A 13,792-nucleotide genomic window follows, 5' to 3' on the forward strand; every position below is an offset into this window, starting at 1 on the left:
ACATAAAAACATGAAATAAATGATTAGAAAGGTGACTATCTGTGTCATATGAACACATATCACAAGAAAGGTAAGACTCTAAAGCACAACTACTTGCTTCAGAAAATTTCATCAGATTAATTTATCTAAAACAATCTGCTCACCTGAGTTAATAGCTTATTTGTCAATGGTATAGGCTGAATTGGATCCCCTACAATTCATATGTTGAAGTCCCGATGCCCAGTATGTTAGAATGTAACTGTATTTGAATATAAGGTCCTTAGGGAGGAATCAATTAAGGATTAATTAATTAATTAATTAAGGATAAATGAGCTTATGAGGATGGGCCCTAATCTCATATGACTAGTACCCTTATAAGAAGAGACTGAGATACAGACACACCCAAAGGAAAGGCTACATGAAGGCAGAGTGGGAAGATGTCCATTTATTTGCAAGCCAAGGAGAGAGGCCTTAGAAGAAACAGCCTTGCCTACACCTTGATATTGGACTTTTGGCTTTCAGAATCTTGAGAAAATAAATTTCTGTTTAAGCCACCCAGTCTGTGGTACTTTTTTATGGCAGCCCTAGCAGACCGATACAATCAGCAATAGTTTACTTCCTGAGTTCCACTTGAAGAACCTCTTCTGACTATATGCAGACCCCCTAAACAACAATGCCTAGAACCTTGCCCGATTTCAATCAGCTCTTTAACTTGAAATACCTTCCTCAAACTATTTGAACACAGTACCCTCAAAATCTATAAATATCTACTCCTAAGACTATACTAAAACTTAACAGTCTATTACTAAGACTGTAGCGATGTTCTCTCTCATTCAATGGAACGTGTTTAGCTAAATTCAGTTTTGCTTCATTAGCAGATTGTCTAGTGAGGTTTAGAATATGTAGGTTTGACCAAAATTCAAATACAAAATTACTTGTATTCATGGCTCAAAATCATCAGTTTTGAAACTGCAGGCTCAACTGATGTCCCTTGACCTCCAATTCATGGAATTCTTTGACAATGATGGTGGAATCAGTTTCACATTGAGATCTGAATTCTGCATTATGTTCATCAAGATTCCAAATGCTAAATGAATTTTGTCTACTAGGAAATAGGACTGCTTCTACTTACTCTGTGGCCATTTAATCAAGTTTGAAGATTTTCATCTTCGGTGAAAACATGTCTTATTCCCATGTTTGCCTGTTACTTTATGTTCTAAGTTTATAAGAGAGAGTCTCTGTGAAGATGAGAAGCAAAGGGCCAAGAAGTCTATCCTTTAAATTAGTTAGGAAGGTCTAATCATACATCACCTGAACACACTTTCTGTCTTGGCTTTCTCTCCCTGAGAACTGCTTTGCTCAGTTCTGCCTCTCAGGAGTTAAGAGTTTTGTTGGATTTTGACTGGTGATGCCTCGTTAATTGATTAGATTCCAAAGGCGTGACGTTGGATAAGCACCACTGTTACTGATTGGTGCAGTTCTAACAATGGTGTGTCTGTATAAATCTAACTCTGTGCCAGACACCTACTGCTTGCATGGTTTTACACTATGAATTTAATTTGTGAAGACATATATCTAAATGTTACAATTTCACCAAGTATGATTTAGAATTATAGTAGTCAGTTTGAACACTTTTGTTATGAACAAAATTGTTCATGTGAGAGACATCTTAGAAATAAAAGAAATCCAAATATTTAATGGTCGGCATTAGGGGAGTGGAATTATGAAAGAGCTTCAAAAAGAAATTCAGATTCCAATATTGTTTCCTTGACCGAGGCAAATAAAAAATGTTAAAAACTTAATACCATCCATCTTTATCTTAGATTCTCTAAGAACAGCTTGAATCTAATTGCCAATACACTTCTATTTCTCTTATACCATTGTATGCTTTAATAGTTCCTTTAGTCCCAACCCTCTTCCTGGCTTAATTCCCCTTTTTATGGCTATCCAAACACTTACAAAGCTAATTTGTCTCTTATTAAATCCCTTTCAGAATAGGGCAAGCAGTTTAAAGTTGATACTGAGACTTGGTTTCCTTCTGAGCTGCGAACCATCACCAAAGATTTTTCAAAGCCTACACAAGATAGGCAAAATAATTAACAGAGGGAATTAGAATACATCTTGGAATATATTATCATTATTTCCAATTCTATCTCAGTTGTTTTCTTTCTTAGTGGGAAGCTCAAACGGAAGAGTTAGAAGGAAAAGGAAGAATAATAAGACCCCAAGGATGACTTAGGAAGTCAAATTGCATAGGAAGCAAATGTGATTTAGAAAACATGTAGATCTTGGACACAATCTTTTGGAGGCTATTTCTAACATCTTTCTCCTGAAAATAGACTGGACCCTGATCTAGTCCTGCAAGCAAGGAAAGGATAACCTATTGGAGAATTGAGGGGTAGTCTCCTTAACATCTTTAGACATATTTCTTCCTGCATCACAGGTTCTTAAGAAGATAATAAAATAAAATGATAAAATAAAAAGACTTGTAAATATTGAATGATTATACAAATATGAGACTTTGCTTAGTATTACTATAAGGTGTGCATAAAATGGATCACTCAGCCCAGCACACTTGTGAGAGTAGAAGTGGTACTACTTTTATATATTCCCTAGGATACCCAGCATAAAAGGAAAATGTCCCATGCAGAGTAATATGCATCACTACACAATTTATTATTAGTATAAATTCAGGTATTGTTTTCTTTATGTTGGCAGTGAAACATAGCTCTTTACCACCACCACCACCACCAACAGAACAATTCTTTCTTTCGGAAGATTCTCAAGGACACAACATCTAACTTAAGGGCCACAGAATGGATTCAAACAAAGCACCAAAAAGCCTAAATAAATTTTGGGAATTTTGCCTCTTGACATCTCAGGACTTTTTTGGTTTCTTTTCCCCCTTGTAGCTGGGACAAGTAAACCAAATATGTATAAATAAAATGTAGCTAAAATTTCCTTTGGTATTTAGTTGTGCTCTGCCTTTTCACTAAACTTCTAAACAGAGAATTTAAGAAATAGCTAAATGTAGGAAAATGCTCAAGTGAGTATAAAAAAAATGAATCGTGAGAAAATTTAGACATGTGCTATAAATGATTTACATACTAGGTAGCAAGTCCCTGACAAATAGTTTCCATTTTATTTTGTTTTCGTTATTTCATTGTGCATAATTTAAAAATTGAGCTCGCTTTGTCACACACCAGGATACTTAATCTTCTTTAAAGTGACATTGTTGAGCAGTATCATATTTCAGTTGGAAATTGAAACCAGGCAGCTGAAAAACAACACACATCATGAAAACGTTAATCACAAAATATCTTCCAAACCCTAGAATTTAGAAATAAGGCAACTAGAACATTCTGATCCTTTTTTATACTTTCATATTATTAAATACTATGAAATATTTATATTTTTTAAGAATTTTGTTTTGTTTTGTTTTGCGGTACACGGGCCTCTCACTGTTGTGGCCTCTCCCGTTGCGGAGCACAGACTCCGCACGCACAGGCTCAGCGGCCATGGCTCACGGGCCCAGCCGCTCCGCGACATGTGGGATCTTCCGGGACCGGGGCACGAACTCATGTTTGCTGCATCGGCAGGCGGACTCTCAACCACTGCGCCACCAGGGAAGCCCAAGAATTTTATTTTTATTGTTAAACTTTGAATTTAAGTTGGATGGTAAAAACAGTCATGCAGAATAGAAAGTCACATGTCTGAGTTCTAGAATGCTCTTTTCTATTTTTCAATGCTTTTCAAAATTGGGAAATTAGCAACAAAGTTGAAAAACATGCGGTATTTTTTAATAAGTGTAAATTCTTTAAGAAAGGGGAAAATACATTAGAATACAAGGTAGCAGATTTTGGGAAAACCATACAATTAATAAAATCATGTCATAAACATCCAAACTATTTAGAATAAATACTCTATAAAATTTCTGTGAGGTCAGTAGCACCTAAACTAAAAGAGTCACTAAAGAAAACACTGCAAGAACCTATTATACAAAGAAAACTTCTTTGATAGAGCGTGTGTGTGTGCATGTGTGTGTGTGTGTGTGTGTGTGTGTGTGTGTGTGATAGGGAGGAGGAAGAGAGAGAAGTGGAGGGTCGTGGGGAGAAGCAACCCAGGAGGTTAGAAACGATCAAAATGTGGTAAATACTATCATAAATATAATAAATACATAAGCTGTCTTACTACATTTAGTAATAATTTCCGTTTAATGATTAGGTTACTGAAAATTTACCATAATTTTTCTTAGACTTAAATGCAGTATAAAATTGATCCCCCCAAATACACTTTGAGCACATTTTGCTGTTGAACGCCCCATTTCTGTATCAAAATGGAGTTAAGCACAGATTTTACATATTATTTGAATTTTTAAATTTCTGTTTATCTGATTAACAAAAGCAAATTGTATTGCTTCTCTTGTTCCTCCCATAAAAAACCAACATAACAATTCTTCCTTCTTTTAAAAAATATTCCTCTTGGGGCTTCTCTGATGGTGCAGTGGTTGAGAGTCCGCCTGCCGATGCAGGGGACGCGGGTTCGAGCTCCGGTCCACGAAGATCCCACGTGCCGCGGAGTGGTTGGGCCCGTGAGCCATGGCCGCTGAGCCTGTGCGTGCGCGTCCGGGGCCTGTGCTCCACAACGGGAGAGGCCACAACAGTGAGAGGCCCGCATACTGCAAAAAATATATATATATTCCTCTTAAATTCTAAAATCCAGATGAAATAATTTTTAGTCAAACTGATGTCTACCTAGATTGTACAACTGAACAATAAGCAATAGTATTTAAAATGCTAATGATACCTGTAAATTTTATTTAATCCCTAAGAGATTATTTAAACTCTTAGTTGCAACTTATTTATTTAGTGAAGAATTTCACATTCCTTGTGTTTGATTGACTAACATGCTATTTCTGGAGAAACTATAAACTGCGTTACTATATTTCACTCTAGAAGGACGGTTGTATTATTTACTATATGAAAACCAGGTGCAAAATGAGAAAGAATTGATTTCGTTTTTATAGCACATGATCAAAAATAAATAAAAACACAGTTCTGCAGACCATTGGAAAATGTGCTATTGTGGAAATGTCCCTGGAGAATTCAAACTTTGAAAAAACATTTGAAAAAAAATTCACATTTTCTAATTGTATGGTATTAAAAACTCATTCGTAAACAGATTAGTAATAAAATCTGTTTTTTTTTTTGCTTCTTACTAACTTGTGTGTTAAAATTAACCTCTAAAAAGAAGGCACATAACCCTTTTCTTGTATGAATAAGAAAAAAAACCCTTGAATTTTACATTTTAATCTTAGATAAAATAAACTCAGTTATTTGTTAAGATAAAAAATGGCTGCAGAAGAAATAAAATGCTTCCCTTTTTGTCTGAAATGCAACAGGAAGGCAGCTTCTGTAGAAACTGCTTCAAAGAGCATAAGCAATGAGGGGTATAAGACTTCAAGCTACGCTGAGGAGCAATAGTAGAAAATCTGAGAAGGGAGAGACCCCAGCAAAGCTTCACGCATGTGCATTTTCAGAGGGAACACACACGGTGTGAGTCAGAAAATAGGACGCCTACAATATTACCCGGGAAAAGTACTGGATATTATTTCCCAGTCACTCAGGTTTAACTCAGGGCCAAGTGGAATCTTCCACATAGGGGCTAGGGAAAAGTTCTGAGAACACAGAAAAGTCAAGATAGTTCAGGAAAATACAGCCTTTCATATTTAATTATGTAAGAATTTGTAACTGTCTTTGAGCCAACTTGATCATTTTATTTCTTTGTACAGTACAAAACTCTATTCAGATGTGAATAATTTTGAACTCTAATTGTGATATTCAGCTTGAACTCTAAAGTTTTATGTTATAAATACTGATAGTTAAATCCAATACATTGTGATTGCTACTCTTATTTTCCTATAGGAGCTGGTAATTCCACTGAAGGGATTCTATGGAAAATTATATAAATTGATTCACTTTTACAATTCCATTAAAAGACAATTTATAAAGGTTGACACTTGTTCAGAAATATGGTTCAGAGGGGGAAAAAGTAACTTTCTTGTTTTCTTTGTATATGCCCACAATGTGGTTTTTCCATGTTGAGTCTCTGTTCCCCATACCTATTGAACAGCAATATTTCACAATATATTTTTAAAAGAATTTAATAAGCATGTTTTGCGTGCCAGGACAGTTCTCATTAATACCAACAGCCCAACTGTATAGAAGTTCTGGGTGGATACTCAACTGTAGTGAATTCCTGAATGTTGATATTATCTTTTCTACTACAACACATTTATTTAGATGCCCTTGAAATTACACTTCAAGATTTCTCTACTGTAACCTCAAAGCCATTCTTTGTCACTAGAGCCATGACTGTTCTATTTTGTTTCTGTTGCTATATACATCTGCTACCTGCACAATGGTAAGATTACTTTTTCTGTGTGCTGAAGGGAATTTATTTTATATGAGAGGAAAAAACTTCTCACCCATCAAAAACTAAGTGGCTATATATCTATAGATTTCATTCCTGGATTGACTCAACCCATATTTTAGTCATTATGCTGTGGTCACCACTGAGCTGCAGACATTAAAAAGATGAAGACACAGACTCAGGTGTCATGCAGGCCACGGGGTAAAACAAGCAAATCAAATAACTATAAAATAATGTGATAATTCCAATTACTTTTGTCTGGTTTGGACAATCAGAGGGTCTCCCTGAAAGAGGAGATTCAGGAATATTGTAGCCTCCATCTAGCTGGTAGATCCACTCTTGGCTTTAATGGAGCAGGGTGCAGTGCCAGGAGGTCCAGTCACAAGGAGCTAAGGGTGACCTCTGGACAACAGCTGGCTAGAAACTGAGGCTCTCAGTCTCACACCCAAAAGGACCTCAATTCTGCCAACAACTGTGTGAACCTGAAAACCGATCTTTTTCTAGTTGAGCCTTAAGGTGAATGCAGCCCCGGCTGACATCTTGCTAACAGTCTTGGAAGAGACTCTGAACCAGAGGACTCAACTAAACTGTGAGAAATCAATGCATGTGTGCATTTTTAAGTTGCTACATTCGGGGCAGTTTGTTAATGCATCAATAGATAACTAATACATATTTTCATCAACTACCAGTATTGATCGAGATGTTGAATAAAGGGTGGAATTTATTGATAGTAGTAAAGGTGCAATGAAGACTAAAGCTCCATGCAGAGTACAGTTAACAAGGCAAGGGGATGAAAAACGGTGAGGTTCTCAGAGGGGATTGGAAGAGGTTTACGATGCAGGAGCAGGTGTTCAAGAAAGTTTCAGGTGGAAAATGAAGAAGCAGCCAAAGAATAGGTTATATATCACTTCAGAGGAGCTGGGCTTTTAATTTATTCTTGTCATATGAGTGTAGATGGAGCACAGAAGAGAGAGGTTGGGAGTGATTTAGAGAGATCACTCTTATAAAGAGGAAGAATTTAGCACAGGCAAGATTAGCAATATATTAGTAATAGCTAAAATTTATTGGGCAGTTATGGGACAGGAACTCTTCTACCTCATTTAAGATCCACAAGCCTCCTGATTAAATTTTATCTGTTATCATTTCTAATATAAGGAAGTTGAGGTAGAGAGGAAAGAAGTCAAATTATGAAGGATGCAGAGCTAATAAATTTTAGAGCCAGAATTTGAACCCAATCAGACAGGCCCCAGAGACCCTCTGCACAGTGACTATTGTGTGCTGCCCCCGTGTGGCGGTTCCGGAAGCTGCTGCGGTGATAGGCTGGATCTTACTTAAAGGAAAGTCGATAAGAAAGCATCCTTTCAACTTCCAAAGTCCTGAGTTCACACCTAGCCAGCCATTCGTCCCCCCACCGCCCCCCATGACAGCACCAGTGCCTCTTCACTTCTTGTCTTTACTTCTTTTCTCAGTTCTGTTTCCTCTCTCTTCCTCAGTATTCTTTCCGTTAAACATCGCTCCTGCCTGACCAAGTTGTTCCTCTGTTCTTGTCTCTTCCCATTAGGATATTTAAAGTTGAATTTAAAGTTCAGCAAAGTTCTTTTCATACTTTTTCACTGGGGGAAAGCAATAACTCTTCTTGATCTTCCTTTGTCCATGCTCCTTCCTTTCACTGGGCCATACGCATAGGGGGTGAGCTGAAAGAGACAGAGTATGAATTAAAGGTACTCGTGCATTTGCTTTCTAGTTTGCCTGATCGTATGAGTGTGTGTCTTTCCACACACTCCTGCCATCACTATCAGAAGGTTAAATATGTAAGATTCAATATGAAGGTAATAAAAAAAGAGGAGGGACCTGTGAATTTTCACCTGAAGGAGTGGGTCAAAGACAGCTTGTCCCATGAAGTTTTATTATAGGTCACCCAGGCCTGACTCTTGCCTGAATAAAGGGGCTTTACATGGAACACAGCTTAGTTCAAGCTTCAGGAGGTGCAGAAACATCACAATGAAAGTATCCTGTTGCACTCTTTTTGTTGTTGTTGTTTATAAATTTTTTCCATGGCACTCATTTTGTTCTCTGGATTTGAATAACTGGTCCCTTGCTCACTAGCAATGTAGCTATGAGTAAATTTTATGTTCTTTACCTCAATATTGTCACCTTATAATAATACCTACCTCATAGAATTTAGATGACAAAATGTACTGGAAGAGAGACTTACACCAAACATTTAAATATTAAAATTCACAAAAGCTGTGTCAAAGCTCCATTCAATTTAAAGCTAAAGTGTTTTAATATAGTTGATTAGACCAGTTAATATTCTGGTTTGAGAGCTCACCAGGTAGATAAGAGCAGGTGGAGTACATTTTAGAAAGTATTTTCTAAAAATCAAAAGAGATTTTTATAGAAAACTAGTAACATATTATGAATTTAAGAAATTACCTGAAATGAGTTTAAGTTAATTACAGCATATCACAAAACATGCTCTGAAAGTTGAACATAGATTGAAATTACTGTCAAGAAAACTATTATAAAAAAGGACATATATTCAACATGCCGAACTATTTTTACTATTATTTTTATGCTTTCATGACAATGTTTGGGGAAAATTAGACATTATCATGAGTAGATTTACAATAGGATTATTAAAAACTTATACCGATAGCTCATAAATATATTTCTCTGATTGATTTTATGATCTCTACTATATGCTTACTCTTGATTTGGTTGTGTTTTCTCTCTCATTCAACCAGGAAGCAGAATTAAGAATGAAGAAAGCCAGCGAGCTAGCAATATATCATGTTTAGAGTTCGTATTTTAATAACTGAATATAAAAAAATTTATATTGCAAACTCAGACCTGGGCCAGAACAAGGTTTATATGTGACTGAGATAAAACCTCCTGCACCCACTCTCTGTAGAAAGTGGCTGTACTAGGGGCTCCCTCAAAGGACACATCAACCAGAGCTCCAGCATACCCAGCTTCAGGTATCACAGTGGGGGTTTATGTCCCACTATAAACTTTGTCACATTTATTTAACTTTACAGGCTTCAGTTTCCTGATTGGTAAAACGAGAACGATAATTAAACTACCTCATCATGCTGCTGATAAAGTTCAATCCTGTAATATGCAACGTGCTTGACATAAAGCCTGGCGTAAAGTAAGAAAGTAAATAACTATAATTTTAATCAGGACATAGGCACGTATCACTCTCAATTAACTGAGAATCCCTTCTTTTCCTATAACGTGGAAAGCCAACGTGTTTCCTCTGTGTTGAACAAGCCCTCGTGAATAGAATCCAGCCACTGAACAAAGTTGGGGGCAGAGGAAATAAAAGCAGAGAAATAGGCTGGGAATGAGTAGAGATGAAAATACACCTTCGTTAGAAGTACAGAAAAGAAAATAAATAGAAAAATAGTATCTCTTTGAGAGAGACAACGTTGATAGCTTTTCACAGTATAGGTTGAATTCTAACTTGTCATGTCTCGTCATTTCTGTTTGTATTGAAAAAGAAAAAAAAAAACTTCATGAGACATCTTACAGTGAAGAACAGAAAAACGTCGTGTATGTGGCTATGATAGTGTAAAACCACTATAAAGTTTAAAAGCACCATGTATGGGAAAGTCTGATTTTTTACTTAATCATAAAATTATTTAAGATCTGTCTCTTTTTAAAATTTTGCCTACTATATCATGTAAGGGATGCTCTAATCTGTAAGAACATTGTACAGTGAGCCACCAAGTCTTTTCAGATAAAATATACATGAAATAAAACTCCCTAATGTTTAGAGACAATGAGCAAAGAATTGGATAAGGGAACGTTTTATAGGGTGACCTACAGTAGCTTTATACTCAGTACAGAGGATACAAATGAATCATTTTTGTGAAACTCATTCCAAGACAGAAGTATAAAAGGATAGATATGAACATACTTGATAATTTGCTGATTTTGTGAATATTACCGTGGACAGCGTATTGATGATTATAAGCGGTCCATTAATTTTTACATACCTTTCCTGAAAATCTGTGCATAAATTGAACATACGAAAGGCAGACAATAGACTTAACATGTTATTGGAACAAAGGAATATCTCAGCAAGCGAACTAAATTTATTATAAAGTCTCTGGCTACGCTTTGCTGCTGAGGCACAAACCAACACAATTTATATATTAGTTTAAACTATGTTTCATCATTAATTGAATGCATAGTCTTCCAGTTTTAGATCAAATACTGCCAAAAAGGGATAAAGATTATCCAATTTTTCAAGTTTAATGAGTTTCAATTTTATTTTAGTTCTATTGTTTGTGAAAACTATCATTCTCTCTCTTTTACTTTGAGTTCTTAAACTCTAAAATTAAACCATATTTGTTACTTCCAGTTAAAAAGTACAGAGATATATAAGAAAATAAAAGTGGTCTCTTCCCTACATACATGCACACTCTGATAATATCTGAATTCAACCAAGTCGAGTTTGATGTTTGTCCTTTACCCACCATCTGTCTGAAGCTGAGATCTACACCTTCTCTCGCTTCTATCGGCACTTTCATCTTCAGGTTTTTATTTTACTTGCTACTGTTAAAAAATTAATTACTAAGATAGATCTTAAAATTTCAGCAAAAACTTTGTGCTGGCCCTCGGTTCTATTTTCTTGAGACAAGCTGAGGAAGTCTACTTAGCAACCATAGCAAGGAGAAAGGTCCAGTCTGTGGAGATCCACATCCCAAAGGCATCTTATAATTACTCCAAGAGAAGTACTTCTTTTGCCAGTGAAGTCTTCCTTCCAAGTGGTGATGCTTATAGGGACAAGTAAGGGAAAGGATATTCACCAACAGTTCATTGTTTCTGATTAGGACCATGCCAGCAAGCTAAGTATCAACTCTGCAACAACCGAGAAGGCTCCCTTCTGACTTACTCAGGATCATTTCCCTTTTATTCAGAGCCCACGTCCTTCCAATTGTTCTTCTGTGTGGAGTCTAAGTGCTCCTTGGAAATTTCTCCCTGGAACTTAGCCTTGACTAGCTCTAACTAGACCACAGGTCACCCTACGCCCATTACATGGAAGTATGGAAAGGATCAGCCTTCAAGGCTTATGTTCTAGTTGGTTGGAATCCAGCTCTGTCTGGACTCAGCTCAGTTGTGAGACAGCAAGAATTTAAGGTCACTTCAGCCTCTTCTTGTCTTTAATTCTGTCAGTCACTTTCTGACTGGCAAAGGTTTTACTGAAAAATACAGTATCAACTAGATGCATGTTAATGTTTATATAATATACATTAAAATTTGTCTATTTAATATACATTATAGATAGAATGGTCTATGTTGTATTAATACACTTTCCCTCTTATGTGTACAACACATTTTATATTATACTAATAGTTTATTTTATTTCTGTTAGATACACATATAAAACAAAATAGTTCATTATGTATTTCCCTCTAAAAAATCATTTCCAAATGCATGCTATACTTAATATTGAACTTATATATCCTCTCAAATTAAGGAAATAAATTTCACACTTAAGCAAAATTGCCCATAATTAAAGAAGATCATGTTTCTTCTCATTGGTTTTAATTACAACTTTTCTTTTCCTGATAAGTTTACAATTTCGGAATATTAACTCTATGATGCTATATCATTATAAAGGTGACTTTGCTGATGGTTAATTTGATTTATAATTTCTGTTTTAAATGCTTTCTTTATAAATGCATACTTTCTACTGTTGATGGAATCTACATTATTTTTTAATGGCACCATAAACTCTGCACAGCCTTAGTGATTTAAAAAACATAATTTTATTATAGAGTTGATCCTTGAACAATATGGGTTTGAATTACTCGAGCCCACCTATATGAAGATTTTTTTCACTAAATACATGATACAGTACATATAATGCATATTACATACGTATGGCTAGTTTTTATACTGCCATCTTTCCCATAGATCCCAAATGTCTTTTTATTAAATGAATTTGTATATAGACTGCATTGTTAACCTCATTGGTAATTACACAGAGTAGGAATTTTGTATAGGGCATGTGGCTATTGAATGCATTTGCCAGGGCTATTCATTTCAAAATATTCAATTTGAAGTATGAATACTAGAGCTAATTATGTGTAGCAGAACTGAAGTTAGACTATGTTTTAGAAATTTTTCTTTTAATAAACATTTTGGATAAAAATATCTTCATCAGCCAGATATTATACAGCCCAGAGAACTCACTATACCTTAAATAATATATATCTTCAATGAGTTATTATGAGAATTAAACAAAATAATATATGTAAGTCACCTGGCACAAAGTTTGGCACTCAGTAGATCTTGGTTTCCTTCCTGTAAAACAGATTATCCCGGTGATGGTAATTCTTACCTGGAAAAAATAAAAGTTTAAGTGTTGAATTTTGTATTCCACTAGGACCAACTAAGACCACGTTTGTGTTGGTGTGTTTTACTTTTGTTTGTTTTACTCAAAGCAAAGTTGTTAGGCAAATCATACAGAGCATTTTTGTGTCAGAATGCACTATCGTTCCTGAAATGTGAAAACAGGCATCCTTTGTTTTTTATTTAAACCATGTAAGGCTTGTCTTATGAATGCAAAGAGAGCATATAATTTGTGAAAATGTTCTCAAAATATTTTGTGTGATTTCATTCTAGTTCTTAGCTTTTATAAGTTTACTTTAAATTAGGTAGATTAAACCTATTTATAAAACATGTTTTAACAAGGAAAATGTCTCTGGACTTATTTTATTTAACTCTAAAATGAGTGCTCTGGGGTACTCTGACTCACCATTGGTGGTTCAAGACAGCAGCAAACACTAAAGTCAATACAAAGGCCAATCTGATATTATCCACATTCATTTAGGTGGCAGCAGTGGTTGCCATAAAACAACAAATAGGGTAGTTGTGGGCCACAGTTTGCTGAAGAGAACTTCTATCTCGAGGGAGAATGTAGGTCCTAGCCTGAAATAACAGCCTCAGAAAGGAATATACTTCAGAGAGAGGCGCTGAGAGCCAGAGAACATAGCCTCTGTGCCCCATTCCTTCTCTGTACTTCCCTTCAAGAATGGACACAAAAATCTCTATTTAGTCCTAGTTCCAGACACCATTATAATTAGGACTCAAACTTTATCATCAGAGAACAGTTTCTGTGATTCTCAGGGCTCCAACTCCTACAGTGTATTCTTTCTCTGGCTTTATATGATGGCCTAACAATTCAGTACTCAGTCTCCTGGGTTCAAAGCCAGCATGCAAAAAGAGCTTCCTTGTGTTATAAATAACAGTCCCAGGCATTTATCTGATTGGACAAATTTAGGACAACATTGTTTCCCTGAACCAACCACTACTCTGTGTGTGTGTGTGTGTGTGTGTGTCTGTGTACAGAATGAAGTGCTCT

Source organism: Monodon monoceros, unplaced genomic scaffold, assembly GCF_005190385.1.
Source record: "Monodon monoceros isolate NGI ecotype Baffin Bay Population unplaced genomic scaffold, NGI_Narwhal_1 Super_Scaffold_12, whole genome shotgun sequence".
Taxonomy (NCBI): Eukaryota; Metazoa; Chordata; class Mammalia; order Artiodactyla; family Monodontidae; genus Monodon; species Monodon monoceros.